Consider the following 26,193-nt stretch of genomic DNA (forward strand, 5'->3'; position numbering starts at 1 on the left):
TACTACAGGGCTACATAACCCAAACAGCATGGTACTGGTACAAAAACAGACACACAAACAAATGAAACAGAATAGAGAACCCAGAAATAAGACTGCATATCTATATCTGACCTTCAACAAATCTGACAAAAACAAGCAATGGGGAAAGGATTCCCTATTCAATAAATGGTGCTAGGATAAGTGGCTAGCCATATGCAGAAGACTGAACCTGGATCCCCTCCTTACACCATATACAAAAATTAACTCAAGATGTAAAGCCCAAAACTACTAGAAAAGCCCTGTGAGAAAACCTAGGCAATGTCCTATGCCTTTCAGTACATAGGCATAGGCAAAAATTTCATGAAAAAGATGCCAAAAGCAATTGCAACAAAAGCAAAAATGGACAAATGTGGTCTAATTAAATAAAGAGTTTCTGCACGGCAAAAAATAAACTATCAACAGAATAAACAGACAACCTACAGTATGGGAGAAAATTTTTGCAAACTATGCATCTGACAAAGGTGTAATATCCAGAGTCTACAAGGAACTTAAACAAATTTACAAAACAAAAACCATTAAAAAGTAGACAAAGGACACAGACACTTTTCAAAAGAAGAGGCAAATGTGGTCAACAGTCATAGGGGAAAAAATCAACATCAATGATCATTAGAGAAATGCAAATCAAAACCACAATGAGATATCAATTCACAGCAGTCAGAATGGCTATTATGTAAAAAGTCAAAAAATAAGAAATGCTGGCAAGGTTCTGGAGAAAAAGGAACATTTATAAACTGTTGGTGGGAGTGTAAATTAGTTCAACCATTGTGGAAGACAATGTGTTGATTCCTCAAAGACTCAAAGAAAGAAATACCATTTGACCCAGCAATCCCAATACTGGGTATATACCCAAAGGAATATAAATCATTATATTATAAAGATACATGCATGCATTATGTTCATTACAGGATTACTCACAATATAAAAGACATGAATCAACCTAAATGCCCATCAATGGTAGACTGGATAAAGGAAATGTGGTACATATGTACCATGAAATACTATGCAGCCATAAAAAAGAACAAGATCATGTCCTTTGAAGGAACATGGATAGAGCCGGAGGCCATTATCCTTAGCAAACTAACACAGGTACAGCAAACCAAATATCACATGTTTTCACCTATAAGTGGAAGCTAAATGATGAGAACACATGGAGGGAAACAACACACACTGTGGCCTTACAGAGGGTGGAGGGTGGGAGGAGGAAGAGGATGAGGAAAAATAACTAATGGATACTAGGCTTAATACCTGTGTGATGAAATAATCTGTTCAACAAACCCCCATGACACCAGTGCACCTACGTAACCAACCTGCACCTATATCCCTGAACTTAAAAGTTAAAAAAAAAAAAGATTGTGCTGTACCTGTCAAAGAATGGAAGAGCTTAATTAATGATTAAACTGTACTTCCCTGAAATAAAATTTGGCTTAAATACCTTAATTTTAGGAGAAAATGTTTAAATAGAATCTGATATATTTGTTTAGTACTTTTTCACAAATGCAAGCAGGGTAGAAATTGTGTTAATCAAGTTAAATACTGCAAATTGACTGGTCATTCACACAACAGATGTTCAATATCTAGCTTTATACAGACCAATAGTAAGGCTCCCAATATTTAAATGTACATACAAACATAGAAGTTTATTCTACAGATATACTGAAGCATGTGTGAAATAACAAATATAAGGATATACCTCTCAATATTATTTATAAAAGCTTTAAGGTATAAGTAGGGGGCTGGCTAAAAACATTTTGATCCCTTTCCATACTGAAATTGTGCAGCTATTAAAATAAATGGAAGAGATTTCTCTGGCTGTTATGAAATTGTCTCCAAGAATTATAAAATAAAAAGAGCAAAGTTTGGAATAGTGTGCCTATTACACACAGAACATGTTTGTATGTACATATAACATATACGGAAGAACACATAAGAAAATTTGTCCTACCTCTGGGGAAAGCAAGGGAGAACTGAGATGAAAGGGAGAGTTTTCACCTTCTATACTTTCTTTGTTGTTTACAGAGCTTCTTAAAGCCATGTGCATGTATTTCCTTTTTTAATTAAAAAAAGAACAATTTTTAAAAATAAAAGAGCAGGTACTCCATACCTGTCAGTTTTCCTTTATACTGAACCCACTGTATTACATGAGAAGCATGATCAATGCAGGCAGATATTACAATTCCTTGCTTCTATGCAAAACCACAAACCACCTTTCCTAATTATGAGTAGATGAGGCATAAGCTTTGTACTGCCGCCTGCAGGAAAAGAGCCTACAAAACATTTGAAAAGTGTGCTTTTGCATTTTGGTATAAATAATTCTTTAATGGCTCTGAATGTCTTTCTGCCTTTATTGTCAAGCTGGTAGTAGTACCAAGCACATTGTCTTGCATAAACGTCATAAAAAGCACTCTGCTGGTTGATGGCTGTTCTTTATCCTCCAGCCAAATGCCTATGGGACCGTATGAACCTATTCACATCAATAAATATCAACATACAGCTTACTTACTGAACAGAATCACATTGTGTACTCTGCCACCACTCCACACTATGCCCATCACCAAACACTACCCAGAAAACCAACGAGTCACACAGCACTAGTATATGCCCCTTTTGGCCCATTCCTCAACAAAACTCAAGCCAGCCCAGTTAATAATGTCCAGAAGCTGTTATATATTCCAAGTAGGAACAGACCATGGCTTCCAGATCCCAGTTTAAAGACAACCCATAGGCCTTCCTATATCACATTCCAGGTGATCACATGGCTTTGGGAGAATAAAAACAGCTCCACCCTACCAACACCTAGGCCTGGCTACGATCTCAAATTCATTATGAGCTGTGTGATCTTAAACAAACTGCTTAGCTTCTCTAATCCTGGATGTCCTCATCTCCAAAATGGTGCCAGTAATGTCATCCATCTATGTAGTTCACAGAGCTACAGTAAGGATAAAGCTTTTGGCATGTAAGTAGTCCTCCATGCATGTCAACTAATGTCATTACCAACATCCGTAGACATGAACTCACAGCAGCCTCCTGTTTGGTTGCCCTGATTCAACTCTAATTTCTACCCACTGATAAAAATGACCTTAAAACGGGGATAGAAGCTGGACACGATGGCTCACACCTGTAATCCCAGCACTCTGGGAGGTTGAAGCTGGTGGATCACGAGGTTGGGATTCAAGACCAGCCTGGCCAATATGGTGAAATCTCATCTCTACTAAAAATACAAAAATTAGTTGGTTGTGGTGGTAAGCATCTGTAGTCCCAGCTATTCGGGAAGTTGAGGCAGAAGAATCATTTTAATCTGGGAGGTGGAGGTTGCAGTAAGCCGAGATTGCACCACTGCAGTCCAGCCTGTGTGACAGAGTGGACTCCATCTCAAAAAAAAGGAGTGGGGGGGGATATGGTAAAATCATCCCCCATCCTTCTCCCAACACTGAAAAGTAAACACAGCTCTCCACTGTCATTAGAATGAAGTCCAGAAGGCTCGATGCAAACCTCTCCAAGTCTCATCCATCAACTGCAAGAACTCTGGCTCCACCCACAACTCTCTTCCCACAATAGGGCAGCCCTGACAGATGCTCCTAATTCTCTGGCCTTTTCTAACTTACAGAGTTTTCTAATAAGGACCATTATGCACTTCAGTGTGAGCTCCATTCACCACTGTATTGCTCATTTAGCTATCAACTAACAAGAAATGTGAGGTCTCATTTTTCAAGAATTACAATCTACACAACCCATAATAGTGTTAAGGCTGGGAGATATGACAAACAAGCTTCAGTGTTGTATCATATTAAACTTGCCCATACGGAGCTGAACAGAACAAGTGAATTAATGCAAGAGAAGCCAAAAGGCAAGTGCGTATTAAATTCCAGACCCTCCAGTTGACCAGGTCAGTCTAGATGATTCACCTGCCTAACTGAAATGCATGACTTTCAGTTACAGGTTTCACTTGGGACATATCTATTTACCTATTTGAATGTGAGTCCAAAGTTATTTTTGTATTTTGCTTTTCCTCTCAGGCTGAGAAAGCTGCTGTTAAAACACTCAAAGTAAAAGTATGCTGATACCACTCTCTAGGGAATTCAGTTTCTAAGAAAAGCCCATTCATTTTGAAAAGGACAAGATGAAGAGAACACAGACTTCAAGAAAGTTGGGAGTTAGGAAAATATAACTCAAGGTCTCAATGACTTGCCCACCACCCCTACTTTTTCAGTAATGCTGTTTCGGAAAGGGGATCATGGTAACTTAACATGGGAAAGATATGATTGGATAAAATCTCTTTCATCCTTCAGAGGGAAGAGGAGTTCACAACCAATCACTTCAATCCTTATTTTCTTTTTTAAGTATTATTTTTATTGTGGCAAAATACACATAATTTATCACCTTAATCATTTTTCAGCATATAGTTTTATGACTTTAAGTACATTCACATTTCTGTGCAACCATTACCACCATCCATTTCCAGAATGTTTTCAACACCCCAAAGAGAAATTCTGTACCTATTAAGCAGTAACTCCCCTCCCAGACCCTGGAAACTACCATTCTACTTTCAGTCTTTATGAGTACACTAGGAACCTCATATATGTAGAAGCATATAGTATTTTTCCTTTTGTGACTAGCTTATTTCACTTAGTGTAATATTTTCAAGTTTCATCCATGTTATAGCAAGTATCAGAATTTTCTTCCTCTTTGAGGCTGAATGATATTCCATTGTATGCACACATCCTATTTTGTTTACCATTCATCCATACATAGATATTTGGGTTGCTTCCTCTGCTTGGTTATTATGAATAATGCTGCTGTAAACTGGGGTGTACAAACATAGCTTCAGGACCCTGCTTTCAATACTTTCAAGTCTAAACTCAGAAGTGGAATTGCTGGATTATATGGTTGTTCTATTTTTAATTTTTTCCGGAACCGTCATACTGTTCTCCATAGCAGCTGCACCATTTTACATTCCCACCAATAGTCCACAAGGTTTGCAATTTCTCCACAACCTGGCACTATTTTCTGATTTTTGCTTTTAATAGTAGCCATCCTACAGGTAATCCTTTAACTTTTTTCTTAACTGGCTAATTGAATTAAACTTTTGTCCCATCTATTTAATTGGCTAAGAATGTTAGAAAAACTGATTTTCATGAGTATGTTATTATTCATTTTCTGAGAGGTAATTTTAATGATACCAGCTGGGATTAAATTTTAAAATATAGCTTTGGACACACAACCATCCTGTACTCAAATACGAAACAGCTAATTCTGAAGTAAAGTATCTTCCCTAAGCCTCAGTTTTCTCATTCGTGAAATGTCACTATGAATATCCATTTCTTAAAGTTCTTGGGAGAATTCAATTACAAAACTCTAACAACAACAACAAAAAAACCATGGTGTCTGGCACCTAAGAAGCACTAAAAGAAAGACAGATGATGATAAGGAGGAGGAAAATCTCATTAATGATGGAATGCCACTAAAAGTTAAGTCACAAAAAGGTCTCATTTAGCACTGAAATATACATATCCTTTTCTCAACTACTCAAATGACCCTGTTCTACAATTTATATATACACTCACCAAACTTCAAAGTTGTCACTGTAGACAAGATATGCAAATTACAAACATAAATATTCTTTTCCAAAGACAGGATATTTAGGTAGGACACTAAACAGTGGTAGCACATCACAAAATTATACCTTTTTTCAGTTTGCAAATGTGGTAACAAGAACTTGTCACATATTTTAAATTATACTTAATCTAGTTGCAACAAAAAGGTAGAATGCACATTGTGAGACAAGATTGATTTCCGTCTTCTCTTGATTAGTCAATTAAAAACTTAATGCCACATGGCTATATTTTAAACATATGGCTTAGGCTAAATTCCCATATTGTATTTAAAAAACAAGCTTGATTGGCAGGGTGTAGTGGCTCACGCCTGTAATCCCAGCACTTTGGGAGGCCAAGGCAGCTGGATCACGAGGTCAGGAGTTCAAGATCAGCCTGACCAACATGGTGAAAACTCATCTCTACTAAAAAATCCCAACTTAGCTAGGTGTGGTGGCACCTGCCTGTAATCTCAGCTATGCAGGAGGCTGAGGCAGGAGAATCACTTGAACCCAGGAGGCAGAGGATTCAGTGAACTGAGACTGTGCCACTGTACTCCAGCCTGGGTGACAAAGCAAGACTCCATCTAAATTTAAAAAATAATAATAATAAAAACAAACCTGATCTGTTGTAGATTTCCTAGGTATCTTGGGTATCTTTAACTTGGATCTTTGTCAGGCTTCTCATATAAATTCAAAGATCTATGAGAAAGTCTCAGAAATCATTTAGCCCAAACTCCCATCAAATAGCTGCCATTCTGTTTATAGAAATTTACTAATAAATTATAGTAAAATATAAAATAATTGGAAATCTGAAGAACTGTGAAAGAAGATGTATGTTTACTTCTCATTTAAAGAAATCAAATAAATGAAAATGAAAATAGGTTTTAAAAAAAGGTTAAATCAAAAGGGTACTAATTCACCATCAAAACACTTCCAGACTCTCTCTGAGTGTATGGGCCAGGTATTTTTCTAAGCACTTATATTGACAACTTTAATTTCTACATAAGGATTCTGATTTGGGTTCCATTAATATTACAATGCACTCTAACCCTTAAAATTTTGACACATTAACTTTATTCATATACTCCACTGAAAAATATTCATGTGAAATAGCACTCCAAATCCTTAATTATGTTACTGGCTTCAGGTTTCTACTACCTTTGCTAACTTAAGTACATACTAACTTTTTTCTTCCATCCTTCCAGAGACATGAATCAAAACATCAGGATGCCTTGATAATGGCATTAGTTTAGGTTTATTAGTTGAGGAAATTCTTTTTGTTGCAAATAGTGTTCCATTAAAATTCTTTAAAAATTACTCTGTAATTTCAGTAACTCAATTATACAGGTATGTAATCCTAAATATTTCTATGGTAGTTCAAGAGTTAATAAGGGATCTCATCTGATTTTCCAAAGAATCCATTAACCAATGCTAGGAAGGCTCAGGGTCACATTATGCGTATCTATCAACCTTGGGTCTCAGTGATTATGGGGGCCAGCCAGAAGGAATGACCTCCTTCCCTCTTATCTTTGTCATCCTCTCCTGCAATATATGCTCTGGCAATATACTTCCCCCAAGTGTGCCCTGCTGTGCCCCCCCACATTCCTGCACCTTAACCCTACTTGGAGTAAATTCTCATTCTTGTCCAGTGCACTACCATCTCCTTTGAGAAGTCCCTCAATGCCGAGGAAAAGAGAAAGGAGAGGACAAGTCCACAAACTCTATCACTCTAACAGCAAATGAAAGGGGCTCACAATTATCTGAAAATTAAAAAGGCAACTATTTACATATTTGTTTTCTACATGTTATATAGAACTTCATATTATATACAAAAATACTTTGTTACATTTTTTAATTAGGTAGAACACTTGATGAAACATATTTTTCCTCTTCTCTGAGTTTAAGGAAATTAATTTGCAGAGATAATTCTATATGATTCACACACAAAGAAAAAAATTGGCAGGCAAATCTTGATCTAAAACAGCTTGTAAATAAACATCATGAATATGGACAAAATGTGAACACCCACAAGGCAAGTAGTGAAGAATTCCACCTACATAAATCTACTGAGTCATACTTTAATTCACCAAGTTGTCTGAGTCCTGATAGGGCGTTCTGTCCTATGTTTGGTGCCACAGGAGTTTCCAGAAACTGCGAGATCAGGACCCTACTTTCAAAGAGGTGAGACAATGTGGTAAGATGTTAAAATTCATGGTATCATTGAAACCTAAGAAAAACTCTTAGATTATGTTTTAGATAATGAGACATAATTATACAAACTATTACAATTTTAAGTATGGGTATTCCACCAAACTGCACATCTTGCTTCATTGTCCATCATTGTTATATGTTTGCTGGGGAAAGGGAGGAGTTGGGGTTTTTTTCATTTGTTTCTTTGAACAGAGGGTCTCCTTTGTGGACAGAGACTATGTTTTCACAATGCACTGTATTTACAATTTAGAAATATCTGGCGTGGGCCTTGACTCCTTGCTGGCAACAGGAACTGAGTGCCCAGGCCCCTGGCTGCTCTGCCACAAAGTCCCTCCTCCCCCAGAGGTCTCTCAACTGATAAGATAGCAATCTGTAGCTACAACGAATCAAAACTGCTTACCTGGGTAATCATCTCTACCGCCCGCAAAAAGACGACTCTTGGATTTCCACCCCCAGCATCTCCCCACACAAAGATGATTTACAAATAAGAAAAAAAAAAAAAAAAAAAAAAAAAAAAACAGCACAGCAGGAGAAGTCAGTAAATAATACTACAGGCCCAGGCTCATCCCTAACTGAGCTCTCTTGAGGGAGGTAAGGGAAAGGAGAGGTGCCTTCCCGCTGAGAGCCCAGTTCCTTCTACCTGCCCACAGAAGGAAGGAAAACAAACTCACCAGCACGCTGACCCTGCCCTCTCTCTATGTGGAAAGTTTAGTCTTTTCAGCATGCCCCCAGGGCAGCAAATATTTGCCCACATTCCACATTTTCCTAATGAGTTGTTAAATTTGCCAAAATTTTAGAATTCTACTCTAAAATTGTGCAGATACAAAATTTTGTCACAGAAAAATATTAGAAAAAAAAAGAAGAAGAAGAAATACTTCCTTTTTAGGTGCCAGGTCCTTAACATCAAATGTATTTATGTGAATGCCCTCAAGACCTCACAGCCTTTTTCTTAAGGAAGTAAAGATGTACAACGTTATAAATGGACATCAACTTTTCCATTTTAAAAATAATCCCCAAAAGTGGACTGATTTGTTACTGGTCAGAAAATGAACTTATCACCCAAGAGATATTCAAAATTCTCATCACATATCCAATCTCTCCCATAACACAAACAGAAAGAAAGATACGGTAAAGCCCAACCCAAAATGCAGTGAAATAAAATCATATGAAACCATGACCAATACAAAAAATGGCTGCCAGAGAAAATTCCTTAAATCTTCAATGAATCATGTTCTCCAACCCTGTCTAGCATAAGGAGAACCACATTAACTCAATGTGAGAATCCTATATTTCTTAAAGACATGTGAACTCTATTTGTAATGTCTACAGAAAGCTCAGCCCTGGGAGTAAAATTTTAGATGTTTGTCTTCCCTTGTCACTGATGGGGAAATGCTTACTTACAACCTGGGCCAGAGAGGGAAAATGAACTTGCAGGCTTATATGGAAATAACACGCTGTTTTTCTAGAAGAGCTAATTAAGAACACACTGTCCTAAGTGTAAGGGAGTGAGAACTTGCTTCCCAGTTCCCAGCTTGTGCAGGAGAGAAGAGCAGTTCTGTGGGTTTCGCCTTAGACAACAAAGGGTAGGGTTCACTGTCCCATGCAGACACAATCCACAGGCACTGTCACTCTGACAGCCTGATGTCACTAGGGCCTGAGAGACTGGGCAAGACAGAGGGCTGTCAACATATGTTGACCTCGTCACTGTCTGCGCTTAACAGAGCAGATTATCAAGATCATAGAAGTTTTGTACAGAGAAAACACGAAGGTCAGGCTAGCTGAGTGACTTACACTCACTGACACTACGCAGCTCTGTAGCTACACATCCTCTAGTGTTTTAGAAGCATGTTCTACTTGCACTGATAAAAGAGAAGATTCTGAATAAGACGGCCTACATAAACAGTGACCATAGTTCCTGTCTGAATATTGGGACACAGTCTGACAAGTATAAACAGACATCTGGAATTCACCATGCAGGGTACCTGAAACCAGGACAGGCTCAGAAAACCCAGGGTGTGTCATCACCCTGCCTATCTCGCTAGGCTCCCAGGCCCCTCCCATGGAGAGATGATTCAGTAAGACTGGGAGGTGCCTGAGAATCTCTATTTTTAATAAGCACCTTGAGGAGATTCTTAAGCTTAGGTAGCTTGGAGAACACTGGATTGGACTAATTATATTTTATAACACTTAGCTTTCTTAAGACAGTTCTACCTTTATATTCTGTTTAGCATCATCATCGGTTATGTTAGCTTATAAATGGTAACAATAATGAATATTTATCTTAATCCCCAAATAATATAATTTTTATAATATTCATTTAAAGAAAGAAGTTTAGTAATTGTGCAAGCTCATACAGGTAGTAAGTCACAAAAGGCAAGTCTCCAGAAAGAAGGATGGAAAGATAGGATAATAGGGAAGGAGAGGCAGGGATTTAAACAGATTCCTAAGTCTAATAGCTATACTTATAACCACTATATACACAGCCTCCTGCACAAACGTCAATCCTGTTCATTTTTTTAAAAAAGTAATGGCAGTTGACTTATTTCTAGAAGTCAAAAAGATTTAGAAAAATGTTTCTGAGTTATTATTCCTAGCTATAAAGAGACCCAAAGATCCAAAAATATCTCTAACAAAAATTGTTTTTATTGAATGCTGCCCTCAAATTTCTCTTTTGATAAAGTTTTGATCTTAGCCTCCCTGCCTCTCCCCAGTAAGTAAAAAGATACAATAAAAAAGTCAACAGCTTAGCCAGGTGCAGTGGCTCATGCCTATAACCCCAGCACTTTGGGAGGCCAAGGCAGGAGGTCAGGAGTTCATGACCAGAATGGTTAACATGATGAAACCCCATCTCTATTTAAAAAAAAAATGCAAAAATTAGCTGGGTGTGGTAGTGTGTGCCTATAGTCCCAGCTACTTGGGAGGCTGAGGTGGGAGGATGGCTTGAGCCTAGGAAGTAGAGGTTGAAGTGTGCTATGATTGTACCACTGCACTCCATCCTGGGTGACAGAGTGAGACCTTGTCTCAAAAATAAATAAAAATTAAATTAAATTAAATTAAAAAGTCAACAGCTCCTCCCATAGAAACAATTAGTTTAGAGGAATTACAATGGGTTATAATTTGGCACAAAAACCTAGTCAATATCAGATGGAGAGCTAGATTTTTATACCAATTTATAATGAGCAAAGAACTAATATTCAAACATTTTTCTAGCTGCTCTGTTTTATCATGTCTAACACTGAAATTTTTTTTAAAGAAGAAAATCCATCTTTTCTACTCTTCCTACCTTAAAATAAAAAAGACCTGATATGTCAAATGAACAGTAATCCTACACCCTTCTCTTCTCCAGCCTCAGGTTAATTTAAAAAGTCACTCAAGTTTGAAAAGGACATAAAAACCATAACCAAAGGCATTCAACAAGTATTTACTGAGGGCTTCCAATATGCCAGGCACTGTTCTACGTGCTATGGATACAGCAGGGAATAAAACAAAGACCTCTGTCCTCAAGAAGTTCACTCGCAGCAAGCCGCTCACCAGGCAGTGATAGGGGATGCAGAGCCCAGGGGAACAGGGATGGGAGGGGGTGATGTAACTGAAGTGGTCAGGGAAATTCTCTCTGAGGGGCCATCTGAGCAGAGGCCTCAGGAATGGGAAGCAAAACACACTATATCGAGGGGAGAACATCCCCTAAAGAGAAAGGAGCGTCTCCGGCTGAACCCACTCCCACCCAAACCACAATCCACCAACATTTTCTACCTGCAGAGATGACACCAGCCCTCTCCCAGTTGCTCAGGACTGAAACTGAGCTGTGATCTTTCCTCTCCTTCCCTATTACCCCATCTTCCCATTCTTCTTCCTGGAGAATTGCCTTCCCCATCTATACTCTCCCTCTTACCCTTTATACCTCTCACTAAAAGTCATTCCCCCCGGGTAAGTTTTCTCTGATCACCCTATTACATGCAGATCCTAAGTTACACACTTATTACACCCTGTACTTTTTCCAGTACTAGTCACAACTATAATTAAATCATTATTTCTGTAATTTAATGTCTGCTCTGCCCCAATAAACTAATCTCCATGAGAGCAAGGACCATATTGATTGAACTCATTTTTGCATCTCCATTGCCTAAAAAACAGCAGAGTTCAATAAATATTGGAGAAGGAATTAAGCCTTCCTTCTCACACTTTTGTGTTCTTGCTCGAAGAAAATTTAGTTGCATTTTTCTATGTCATTGTCTATGCCACACAGATTTCCTTCCTAATAAAACAAAGTTCAGAGCTATGAAAAATCCGTACATAGATAATGAAGCCCCTAAGTGAGCCATTCAGACCATGTTTCTGTTCAGTTTCATTTCATATTGCAGAATCCCACACTAAAAGGGAAGCCAGCAAAGCAAGGCTGCCCACTCACTCCTAAGATCACACAGGTCAGTCCTCCAGAAGCAAACTGAAGGGATGTGCTGCTTGACCAAAATCATCGGAATTTTTTAAAATTAAAGATAATGGGATCCACTCACTCTGTGACAGGAAGTAAAAGGACAGTGCAGCAAGCACGAACCTCATAATTTAAATGTTAATAGTGGCCACCATTAGCTGCACCCTTTCCAACTGCCAGGTACCCTGCTAGGTGCTTCACGCACATGACCTCACTTAACTGAAAAGAATCTTTGCAGCCACACCATGATCCAAATGAATAAGTGCTACAACCCAGGAACAGGAAGCAATACTGTCGGGCCCCAAAATCCTTGCAAAGTATGGCTGTTACAACCCAGTGTTCTAGTACCAAATCCACCCAGAATGCTGATACCAAATGGGAACCACTCAGCTGCTCTAGTCCAAGCTCCTCCAGGCTTATAGGCCCAGAGAGGAGAAGCAACTGGCACAAGATCACGCAGCCCATTGGTAGCTAGGTCTGGCCAACAGCTCTATCCCTGTCAGGCCATCCTTCTGACAGATCAAACCATTCCTCACAGAGGGTCCCTACAACCTCGAGAATAAATGTGTCAAGTGAAGCTTTCCTAAGGAATACCGCAATGTTATAAAACTCCTAAAGTACTATTTAGAGTTGAGCAAAAGCAAAACAGAAGGACTTTCGCTCTTTTCTTGCAGCTGCCACTGGTCTGAGTTTACACAATAAGCCCCTTTGTCTCTGAGCTCCCGTGCAGCTCTTCTGAGCGACAGAAGCCCAGGAACACCAAGGCCCTGGACACAGGCCAATTTGAGCTGAGCTAAACAGGCTAAAATGAAGGCGGCTTGGACATGCCTTTATCAAATACTCTGAAGCGGCAGAAAGCACAATTTTGCACACATGATCACATTCTGAACCTAGAGCAGAATGAGTGAAATCAGGCCTGAGCCATGGGATTCACCTCTGCACCCTGAACAGCACCTTGATTTTTATGATTCCTGTGGCAAATCCTATCACTTGCATCCAGCTGAATTTACCATAAAATCCAACCACCTCTTTCTTCCCCCAAATTAGCCAGCTAACAGCCAATAAGCCTAGTATAATAATACTGCTTACCAGAACCACTGAGCCTGTCAGGCCAAACTAAATCAGCAATTACATGCACTTAGTGATAAGAAGTTCTCATGGAGAAGTCCCCAAATGGCTTCATGCTATCCTCAGGGGCCTCAGGCCCCAATACGCTAATACCCTGGAGTGGCAATGCCCAATTTATGTTCTAACCAGGGACTCCAAGCCAGTGGCACCTCTGGTTACAGTAAGCCTCAGCTAAGTCAGAGACAGGATGAGAACCATTTAATCCCCCACAACAGGTTCCATGAGAGACAATTCATGGGCTCTATTAAAGATGTACCCTACCTCTACTACTGGCTCCAGTCACTCAGCCAGAGCATCTGGCCACCTCAAGCAATGTATGTGTCCCCAAAGATGCTGTGTGACAACAATGCTGTATTTAAAACCACGGTCATTCATTCTGTGAGTTGTTTTTTCTATGTAAAAATCAAATGACAATGTATATAAAAGCACCTGAAACATTTAAAGAGCTAAACAATTCAAGAGTATTAAAAGATTTACCATTTTTACATGCTGACCACTTGAATTTCACTGAGATTCAGGGGCCATAACTTTATGGGGTTTCCATGTCCTCGCAGTAGGCCACATGGGACATAGTGGAAAATAAGCACAGTCGGACATTGACTGAATCCTAGAGCTGCATCCTAGGGCAAGTGACTCAAGCTGCTTCAGCTCATGTTCCTCATCAGTTAACTGGGGTTAACATCTCTCTTGGTGTGACAGTAAAATATCAAGTGACAAAAAGGAAGTCATGTCAGACATTAGCCAAAAGCCAGATTACGATGTCCCCCTTTCTGATGGGATTTCACTGTGACTCATCTAGACCACAGGGAGACCTCTGTAAGTAAAGGATTGCCAACAGTGGGGTTTGTTTGACTCACTGTGGCAGGTGGTTGGAAAGAACCTCTTTTGGGCAGACTTTTGGGTAACTGCCAGAATATAAAAAGTTGTTGGTGAAGTTCTTAAGCCTCTGCCAGAAAACCCTGGGCTTTCTCTCTTTCTCACTAGACCAAATTCTGCTTTCAAATGTCACCTCCTATGTAGTGGCTTCCTCCTTAGGGCTCTCCCTCTCCCCTGATGCTGAAGTTCAGCTGGCTATGCATGGTTTGGTCCACGCTGATGGATGGTAATTTCCTTAAAAAAAGGGCTTGGGGCTCATTTTCCTGTATAAACCCAGCACCTCATCGTAGGTATGGCACGTAGTTAATGATTATTGGTAAGTGCTTGCTCAACTGAGTTGACTACTGGATAGCATTAAATTCAAACCTATTTAGTAAGTCCCAGTTTTAAATAAACAAGAAATCTCCTGTTGGGAAAAGACTGTAATCTTACATATATTATTTAGGTATCTATCCGTCCCATAAGGGTAGAAGTTATATCCTTCAACCCCACAAATTACAGCTAAGAGTTGGGAATTTAAACCTTCTTTCAAAATTACATCTTGACTTTGATTTATAAAGGATGTTGATTATGAAGAGACCCCATTTAAGAGATCAACAGCTTCAAATTTCCAGTTGGAATCCTCCGATTCTTGCTGTAAACATTTGTGAGTTGTATTTAAATTAGACAGAGATGAAATTAGCCAATCCTCCTCCTACCAAGTCAAACATGTTGGTTTTTCCAGTAGGACATTTGATACACTGTTTTACATACATATATATATATATATATATATATATATATATATATATATTTATTTATAAATCACAGTACATTTATTACGGCTGAGATTAAAAAGAATCTGAAAAGTCAACCTCTTCTCTAGTAATGACTATGTTAATGGCAAAGGAACCAGGAGAGATGATAGAGTGAGGTTTGACTCTATGTTTACATACTAAGCCTATATCCACTAAAGTTAGAATCAGCAGCTTTTATTTTAACCTCTCAGCAGCATTCTGTTTAACAAAGATCATTAGAACATCCAACTCTATAGTAATACCTACTTCCATTGCCCAATTAGAGGCCAGAGTACTGAAAGGGCTGCACCTTTGTGTTTGAATGAGGCATTTTGTGTAATTAATGACTTAACAAATCTTTTTCCAAGTAGCTAACACAATGATCCTTTGATGTTATTTAAGTCAAAGCACATCATTAATTATTTATTTTTGTTGGTGTTGTTTTTATTTTAAAGTCAGACTTATTGAGGTAGAATTTGCATGCAGTAATCCAACCGTTTAAGTGTACAGTTCAGTGAGTTTTGACAAACACACAGTCATGTAATCACCACCACAATCAAGATATAGAACATTTCATTTACCTCAAAATTTTCCCTGTGCCCTCTGTAGTTAATCTTCTCCCCTATCACATGATCTACTTTCTAACCCTAAACTTTTGCCTTTTCCAGAATGTCCTTTAAATTGAATCATAGAGTACAGATTCTTTTGAGTTTGGCTCCTTTCACATAACATAATGCATTTGAGATTCATCCGAACAGTTGGGTTGTTCTTTCTTACTGATAAGCAGTATTCCATTAATGAGCATATCAGATTGTTTATCCATTCACTAGTTGAAGAACACTTACATTTTTTTTCAGTTTTGGCAGTTAAGAATAAAGCTGTTAGGAGTATTAGCCTACACATTTTTGTGTGAATAGAGGTTTTCAACCCTCTTGGATAAATACTTAAGAGTGAAACTACTAGCTTATATGGTACTTTGTAAGAAACCACCTATTTTCCAAAGTGGTTTTATCATCTCACACTCTCACCAGCAATGTAAGAGAGTTCTAGTTGCTCTGCATCTGTATTAGTACTTGGTATTATCTGTTTCTGTTTTGTTTGTTTGCTTTTTATTCATTTTAACAGGTGTGTAGTGGTATCTCTGTGTTGTTTTTAACGTTTGATTTTGAAATTACTCTGTATTCACATAGAAGATACAAACATTGTAGAACGTTTCCCTGTATCCTTACCCAGCTTCTCCCCATATTTTACATAATAGCAATACAATTATCAAAAGCATGAACTTGACATTGGGTACAATACTATTACTATTAATAAACTACAGACCATGTTCAGATTTCACTAGTTTTTACATGGTGTTTGTTGTTTGGGTTTTTTACATACAATTCTGTAAAACTTTATCATATATATAGATTTATATAACAACTACCTCAATCAGGATATAAATTTGTTCCATCGAAGCACATTATATATTGAAAACACCCTTCTGAGATTATAAACATCATCTGCTGGAAGCACTTTGGTAAATGAATATGACTTTCTTTTGACCTTTTCCCTTATTACATTAAAAAGCCAATTGTCTATTCTCAGGCTGCTATATAAAAACCACAATTGCCAGAGTTTACTTTTCAGAATGGGTGTTTGTCCTGTTCACTCTTTCTTTATTATGCGCCAGGCCCAGTAGAGGCAGAGTGGATAAAACAGCAAACAAGAGAACAGTACTTCCTGCCTTTAAACAAATTACAAGCATGAGAGATATTCACTCATCCACTCATTGATACACACACACACACACACACACACACACACACAGTGACAAATACTATCCATGAATAAAAAGTAAAAAGTGAGTTCATCTAACTTTTTAAAGATTAAAACACAATCTGGTTAAGACGGGAGGAAGGTCCTTGTAAGCAAGCCCCAAACTGAGACACAGTATTCAAGGTCCTCTGTGGGACCAGGGCATCCAAGCACAGAGCCATTGAATATCAAGTACAGTAACTAACAAGTTCTCAAAGCAGAATACAAGGAAGATGCTCAGGGCTTAAGAATGTCACTGAAGATTTCTTATCTTCTCCTTAACTCAAAGTCTAGCCCAAAAGATATACAGAATTGGCAATTATCCACGTGATGTTACCTTAGGGACACCTATAGGCCTATCTATGCCTTAAAAGGATCTTTGCAACCACCTTCCACAGTGAGCCAAATGCTGCTATTGGAGATCTTGTAGTTAAGAGCTCTCCCTCTGCTCTAGATGAGTCACAATGAAATCCCATCAGAAAGTGGGAACACAGTAATCCACCACTGACTTTTGGCTCCAGCATGACCCTCTCCTCTTGTCTGAGGGATCCACACATATAAAATATTTCAAGGCACACTGCCCCTCTCCCCTTCTAACCTGTACATATTTTTGTCATTCATCTCTAATGCCATTGTCCCATGTCTCTCCATTTTATACTAATAGCCCCAAGAGTGTGACTCATCTCTGTAGATCCTGCATCTGTACCCTAAGCTCCCATGCATACAGATGTCAATAAACATTACATGAATGTTTACATACAATATATGATTTCAGATTACAATGTCCACAGTAGGACTTCGAGGGACAGATGGGTCATAAAAGGAAAGATACCAATCAAAGGCAGGGGGAGGGCTAACTGGTTCAAGAAGCATACCATAGAGTAGCTGAATATAGCAACAGGATGCTTGGGCACCTGAGAGAGGGTAGACACAGGACAGAAGGAGATGGTGTGAGGGAGCAGGAAACAAGATTCATCCATACATGATAGTACTCAGAATCAAACTAGCTTATCACCTGTCAGGGGAAAAAAGCAGACATACTCTGAAGCGGGAAGGAGAGAGATAAAGGCCTCTGGCTCTGTCTCCATGACTGTTTCTATGGGCATTTGCCAAAAGCAGGGCTGTGGGAGACTAGGAACTCAAAAAGAAGAAAGCATTTGCAACAGCTGCTGGTGGAAGTCAGCTAGGAAATTAAAAAGAAATGAGATCAAGGATTTCAACTGTCACACACCATTTCCAGAACCTTATGGGTGTTCTGGGGGCCCTCTGTGCATAAGGCAATAACCTGGGTTTGCAGGCCCATGAGGGCTGGCTCCCATCCTGCAATGCCTCCTGAGCCAACTATGCAGAAGTTCGCAGGCTGCCCAATGGTTGATGGGAAAAGGTGACACTGTTCTCAGCCCTGCACTAATTGAGCCTTCCACACATAGAAATTGTTTGGTGATTAGTAAATGTAAGGACCCCCAAATCAAAACACTAATTGTTTTACAACCCAAATTTAAAACTATCAGACAATTATTCCAGCTCATATTTCTAAAACCACTGGCTTTTCAGCAGGATTTCCTCTGGCCTTTGCACCTTGCAGTAACTGGGGTGAAATGTGAACTATGGAAAGGAAATGGGGGGCCCTGCAGCCAGCCATACTTACCCACTACAAATCTTGAGATCAGCTAGCCCTGAGAGCTCCCAGACAGTGGTTTGAAATATACCCCAAAATGAAGTAGGGACATCCTTTCACAAGTTTCACTTGCAATTTTTGCAGTATGCCTCAGGTGGATAGCAAATGCTATTTTCCAAAAACACTGAGCTTCTTGGATGCAAGGTGTTGATTACCAGCAGGTCCCCAGTCACTCAAGTTCCAGCTAAACCAATTCCTTACACTCTCTCTGCCCTCACTAAGGTTTCTACCAAGAAGAACCTTGCTTCCTGGTAACACAGTGAACCACAAACTAAAACAGAAACTGGCAACCTCAAGATGGTTTTCAATGACCTCTGGGGAAAACAGCAAAGCAGGTAGAACTGCCCCTCTCAGCTCCAGTTTGGGAAAGTCACCAGACACTGGGGCAGCCTTCTGGTCACCCAAAGGTCAAGTTGGAGCTCCCAAACAAGTGTAAGTGCCCCTTCCCCCTAAGAGTGCTTGAGGCTTCAAAACTACCTTCAATGTTTCCTCTCCACCTCCATACCAAGCCAAAACTGCCGTTCCAAACCAGTTTAGCTAGGAAATGCACAGTCCCTGGTGTGAATGACACAAAGCCTTCTTCTAAACCAGAGACTGAAATAATAGCTCCAGACCAGACGGTATGTTAATATCTCCAAGCTCTCATTCACTCAAAAGCTATTACAATAATGTATTTAAAAATGAGGACAGCACTAAAAATGCATTAAACGCATATTCATCAATTAATAAAATCAGCATTCAGCTTTATATTAAGCTCAAAATTAAGCCACTTAGGCCCAGACTGTTTCATAGCATTTATGTACCTTTTTTAAAAAAATAAGGTATTTTAGCACAAATATTCCTAACCGTTGTTTCACATCAGAAACTAGAACTGGGTTATTCTTCAGCAACAGGGCACTGCCAGGGAGCAGCAAAAACTATTCACAAAATGACCCTGAATAAAACGTCACACTTCATGCATTTTCAAACCCATGAAGAATAGCTATGAATCAAAGCTGAGTCTTATATCTCACTTCAATTCCAACTTTCCTCCTACCAAAGGAAAGGAGCCATATTGTTAAGTTCAAAAGACCCAAACAAAATATCCAAAAGTTGCCTGTGAGCACCAAACAAAAGATATTTCATATGCTTTATCTACAAATGCTAAAAATGCAGCTCATTGCAAGTATGCCTCTGCCTACATGTCATTGTCTTTTGTCATAGGTATTTCTAAATGATGGAGTCTGAGTGAAATGTCCAATTTTCCAAACTCATAAAAGGGCAAGGAGAAGAAAAACTAACATTTTAGTGATTGTCTCCCTAACGTGTATCAATCCTTGACATGATAAGTCTTTGAGATTGCAAAATATCCCTTAATATCCATTCTCTCATTCTTCCTTATAACAGAACCCCCAGTTCTTTTAACTGATACCCAGAAAAAGAACCATAGTTCCCAGACTCTTTTGCAGCTAGGAGTAGCTATGTGGCTATGCTCTAGCCCAGCAGTGCTCAAAGTCTTAAATGGGCTCTTATGATAACACAAGACCCACCTGGACAATTCAGGATGTGCTCCCTACCTCAAGATCCTTAGCTTAATCACATCTGTCTTTTGATATGTAAGGTAACATATTCACAGCTACTGAGAACTAGGTCATGCACATCTTGGGGGCCACTAGACCATTATTCTGATACCACAATATGCTAGATATCATTCATATAAGCAAAGTTCTTTGGGGTCCTCAATAATTTTTAAAGGTATAAAGGGGTCCTAAAACCAAAATGCTTAAGAACCACTGCTCCAGCATATAAACAAATTAAGGTAGTTATTAGGTGGGAAAAGCAATACTCAGAAAAGCCAAGTGATTAACCAAAGTCCTACAGACTGTGAGTAGAACTTCAACTTAAACCCAGGAAGTCTGGCTACTTATGAATCTACTATGACTCCCTCTGTGCCATGCACCAGTCTCTGAACTCCCAGACCAAAGTAAGGGCCAAAACAAGTTATTCTGTAGGCATTCTGTAGGCATTAAACAGAAGATACAACAAGCACTCACATATAAATCTGGTGAGCAGGAGGAATAACAGGTTGGAGAGGAAGGTGATTAAAATAATCCTAACTTTTCAAAACCTTATTTAGAAACATAGTAACTCATTATCTTTTGGGAGAAAGGAGCAAAATGTTACAAATGGCCAAGTGTCTCTGTGCCAAGTCAAACAGAGATGAGTAACCCTGCTCACTGCAGAGGAAGGTGATTGTGACTAAAACATAGGAGACACAGGAACACTGCTCTGGGTTGTAAGTCAGAGCCTGGTCATTTGTCTTGACATCAACTGTCAAGCCCCACTTTTTAACACCCTAACTGACATATATCTCAGAAAGATAGCACTCCTGGGCTGTGTCTCTGCATTGTTTTGATATGACCAGAATCAACCTCATGGTGGAAAAGAAACAGCAGTAAAGTGAATTCTGTTAAAAACCACGCTAATGATGCAACTTGTAACCTTCAAAGGGACACATTTACAGAGAACTGACAAGTTCAAAGGGACACATTTACAGAGAACTGACCAGTTACTGCTTTGCCAAATCAAGTCCCTGGCGCAGGACAACGGAACTGGAGCAGTGGCAATCAGATGTCTTTCCCTTTGCCTGATGGCTCTGCTGGCACAGAAGCCTGGGCAAAGCTTGCTCAGGAAGTACTGGCCATCCCTGACAAGCATCTCCAGTACTATACCATCACTTCCCCAGCTCCCCAGGTGAAGCTTCTCAAGTGCTTAGCTAACCCGACCATTTGGAAAGCAAAAAGAAGTAGCAGTGCCTGAACTGACAGCCAAGAAAAACCCAAGTATACAAGGACACAGATGGAAGTTACTACTCAGAATTTGCTATCGAAGTAAGGAAAAGCTACACAATTTTCTGATATTTTTATTTTTCACATGAAAGTATAAAGCCAATACCAGGTAATTCCTCAAAGAACCTCTCATCACAGAACTCAGAATTTCCTACGAATGTTTTCAGTGCCTGTCTTTCCTATGACTACACTAGTATTACAAAAATCCTACCTGTAACCTACAAAGGATAGAGCCTGCAAATTAGAGACATGCCTAATGTATCACTTTTATCACAAAATACACACACACATACACACACACACACACTTGTCAGATCTGTGTAGCCTCTAAAAACATTTGGTTGTCTATATGTAATTATTCTGCTGCAGAAGGAATAAAAAAACTGTTAAATCAGCAACCTCACTTGACATCCATTTTGAAATAATTTTTTCATGTGCTAAAGCCCAAGGCAACTTAGCATTCTATAGACTGAAAATTTCACTCTGCTTTTTATGCCTATTAAGGGGATGTAGAACGTAAGAACACGGAGCTTACAGAGATGATGCCTCTAATTCACAACTGCAAACATCAATTTTGCAGTCTGTGTGAAGAAGAAAAGGGTCCACAGGCAGAGATCCACAACTGACTTGTTTATATCTAGGATAGGACTCTGGATAGAAAGAAAAACAGCTCTGTGACAGAAAATAGATTGGGAGGCATAACAAATTGGTGCTGAATAAGTACTCTGTTCTAATGAGTTATTCCAACAGTGGTAACTCCAGTTTCCAAAGGAGTAAATATTCAATGGATTAACTACAAAAAGAACCTGGGCAAAAGTCTAAGGATACAATATGTCATATGTTTAACTACCTTTCAAAAAGTTCATTACTGCAATATTTTCTTTATCCTTAGGTGAAATAAAGGAAAGTAATAAATTGATAAAGAGTACTTTGAGACAACTGATTTTCAAAAATCATTTGAGCATTCCTAACTCAGGAATTACGGTAGATTCAATATTTGCAAAGCCCTTCTGCTATACTATAATTAGAGTCTGGATAAATTACATTTAAAAATACTTTTTAATGCATTGGTTATCTCCAGGTAGAGGAACAAATCTCTTGAGAATATAGTGGAAACATGTAATGTTCCTGAGCCAAGAGCACTAAGGATTGAGCAAAAAAGAACATTGGAGTTGCCCTGGAGGTAACTATGAATACCAGCAATGGGGTGGGGCAACTAGACGTCCAAGTTTCAGCATGGTGGAGGAAGCCCAACTTGAAACACAAAGGGAACATGTATTCAAAGGGAAGAAAAGTGGTCCTGGGTTTGTAGCATCCTCCTGGCTCCTAGTACAAACAAAATCTCAAGAAGCAATATTTCGAGAGACATAATTATCAAGCAAACATTAGCATGTAATCAAAACTCACCCTTCACACTAGGAAAGAAGCACAAAAACATTTAAACCACCGAGGATTTCAGATGCTGGCATTATCAAATATAGGATATGAAATAACTATTTAATGATGAGGCCAAAAAAAAATGAGCATGCAAAATGAAGCCATCAAAAAATAGGCAGATTTAAGGCAGAAATAAAGATTTTAGAAATTTAAAAAACATACTCATTTGAATTAAAAATTCAATGAATAGGCTAAACAGAAGATCAAACACAGCTAAAGAGAGAATTATGGAACTAAAGCTAAATCTTAAATTATAGAATGAAGCAGAGAAAACGATAAAGAAAATACTGAACAAAAATTAAGACACATAAAGAATAAAAAGAGAAGTTCAAACATCCATTTAATCAAAATCAGCAGGAGATGACAGAGAGAGTGGAGAAAAGACAGTATTCAAAGCATTGAGAGCTGAGAAATGTTTAGAGTGGATAAATAAAATAAATTGATAGATACATGAAACACAAAAAATATAAAGAATTCTTAAAAGAAAGCTGTAAATAGATACACTGTAATAAAACTGCTGAACACCAAAGACAAATAAATAAACTTAGAATAAGTCAAATCATCTACTAGAAAATAGCAAATGAAAGATTAACAGATGTCCTGACAGCAAAAGTGAAAGCTATGGACAATAGAAAAGTATGTTCACAGTGCTGGGGAAAAAAATAACTGTCAACTAAGAACAGTAAGAGTGAAATAAAGACATTTCAGAAACCAAAATTGAGAGAAGTTACCACCAAAAGATTCTCAGGAAAAGAAAAAATTCTGAAGAAGTTAAATCTCATCAGAGGAAAGATAAAGATAGAAGAAAGGAAGGGGAATAAGAAATGGTAAGCATATACAGTTAAACAAATACCATATCTATACAATAAAATTATCTAATTGAAAAAAACAATAGAACTGAAATGCTGAAAAGAAGATATATATACAGAAGGAGGGAGTCTTCTTTAGGTGTACTATGTTTTTATATTATTCTGGAAGGGGATTAGAATACCTTAAATACTGACTTTAAACTTCAATGTGCACACGGTGAACTTTTAGGGTAATCATTAGAAGAACAGAAATACAAATTGTAATTTCCAAATCAGCAAGAAAGAAAAATGTTATAAGAATATGAACCAACAAGAAGTTCAATTCAAAAGAAAAGAAAAAACAAAGATTAGCAATGAATATTTTTTTTTTTTTTTGAGATGGAGTTTTGTTCTTGTTGCCCAGGCTGGAGTACAGTGGTACAATCTCAGCTCACTGTAACCTCTACCTCCCAGGTTCATGCCTCAGCCTCCCAAGTAGCTGGGATTACAGGCACATATTACCATGGCCTGGCTAATTTTTGTATTTTTAGTAGAGACAGGGTTTCACCACATTGGCCAGGCTCAAACTCAGGTCTCAAAATTAGGCTTAAAACCCAGGCTCAAAATCAGGTCTCAAACTTCTAACCTCAGGTATCTGTCCACCTCGGCCTCCCAAAGTGCTGGAATTACAGGCGTGAGCCACTGCATCTGGCCACAATGAAAATATTTGTACCATATAAACAGTTTAAAATTTTTGACTATATTTCAAAAAAACAAAAAACAACAAAAACAGAAACAAGGTGCATTAGCTAAACAAGACTGACATTTTTGTCTAGATTAAAATTATGTACTCTGTTCTCCAAAGGATACTAAAAAGCAAAATGTTCAATCACACTATTAATCAGGAAAATGCAAATAAAAATGACAGTGATATACTATTTTACACCCACTAGCCTGGCAACAAAACACCAAAGACTGGAGAGAAGGGAGACAGCAGATAAACTGTGATCAATTCTTGCCATAGAATTTAACTTCACCAGAAAAATGAATATACTACCAGTACATGTAACAAGTAAATCTTACAACATAACTGAGCAAAAAATGCGAGCTGCAAAATACTACATGCAATACACCATTCTGTTCAAGCTTAAAATTAAACAAAGCTAAGCAATATATTTAGAGATTATGTATACAGACATAGTAATCAACATATATACAGTTGCAAAAATAGAACACAGAAACAGACATAGAATCACCACTGACACTAGAGACACTGTTTCATTCATCTTTCAACGTTCTAGGTCAAGCTCTTTATCTCATCTCAGATTAGCACTCTGAGCAGCACTGGCCTAAATGATTCAACTTCAAAGAAGGCAGACCTGGTAACTATGATCTTCCATGATGAAAGCCTCCCTCAAAAGCAATTTCAGATTAAGGGAAAAGGTGTGCCCCCAAATGACATATCCTAGAACCTTTTCTACCTGGTTTATGTGACTTCAAGTCCAGCAGCATCCTTTTCTATCATTTCCAGAGACTTAGGCTGACATTCTTTCCTGTGGCCTTTGCTTTATGCATTTCACATACCACCCTGGCCCAGACTGCTTGCCTTCTCCGATAGAGGAGCTGGCCTCTTCAAGTGTGTTTCCTACTTTCCCCAAACCACACAGGCCTTTTGGTGGCTAATTTTGCTCTTGGCAACCACAAAGTCTTGGAAGATGCCCATATGCCATCAGAGCCTCACACACAATCTGAGAAGAAAGCAAGAGTGATTACAAGGAACTTCAGAACTATGAGTTCTTTGAGAACGGGTGAAATGCTGATTCTGACTTACGTGTATTGTGTTTTACTACATACCCTCTGCTGTGCTCCAACTTCACTGTTCTTGACATTCAAAAAGTCCACATTCCTTCCATCACTGAAGCTTTACCTGGAATAACATGGGCAAGAAATGAGGAAGGAAGCAACCAGAAGGAACGAAAGGGCCCACTTGGATAAGAAACTCTCTCATACAATCAAATCTATCAAAAACTTGATTTGTGAGAGAAATAAGGGCCACCTGGAGTAAGGAAAATTTCCACCTCAGTCTAAGCCATTTTAACTAAAATTATTAATAGAGGCAGGGTGCAATGGGTCACACCTATAATCTCAGCACTTTGGGAGGCTGAGGTGAGAGGATCATTTGAGCCCAGGAGTTTGAGACCAGACTGGGCAGTAAAGCAAAATCTAATTTTAAAAATTAGGAAGGTACAGTGGTGTATACCTGTGGTCTCAGCTACTTGGGAGGCTCAGGTGGGAGGATCACTTGAAACTGGGAGGCGGAGGCTACAGTGAGCAATGACTACACTCTAGCCTTGGCAATACAGCAAGACCCCATCTCAAAAACATCTTATTAATAGTAACTTAATTTTTGCAGAAAAAAATCATTGTTATTTACAAAGAGCTTTCACATGCATTTTCTTATTGGAGCCATAAAATCTTGAGAATAGACAAGCACTATTTTAAAATGCAGCAATCGAAGTTCCCAAAGGTTAGGGAACTTCCCCCAACCACTCAGCCAGCAAGTGTAAAAGAAGAAATCAGGGCCCAGCTCTACCACCCCTTGCTCCAAAC

General features: G+C 38.7%; 1 protein-coding gene across 7 annotated transcripts in view; it reads right to left on the reverse strand.

The window, feature by feature from the left end:
* SGMS1 (sphingomyelin synthase 1) overlaps positions 1–26,193 on the reverse strand; it is a 334,608-nt gene that overhangs the window by 192,947 nt on the left and 115,468 nt on the right. For 6 of the 7 annotated variants that reach the window (XM_054243062.2, XM_078345961.1, XM_078345960.1 and 3 more), the window contains one exon: positions 25,438–25,510. The exons of the other annotated variant lie outside the window; for it this stretch is intronic. The gene's annotated coding sequence lies outside the window, so the exon portion shown is untranslated. The remainder of the gene's footprint in view (positions 1–25,437; positions 25,511–26,193) is intronic. 7 annotated transcript variants of the gene reach the window in all.

Source organism: Callithrix jacchus, chromosome 12, assembly GCF_049354715.1.
Source record: "Callithrix jacchus isolate 240 chromosome 12, calJac240_pri, whole genome shotgun sequence".
NCBI lineage: Eukaryota > Metazoa > Chordata > Mammalia > Primates > Cebidae > Callithrix > Callithrix jacchus.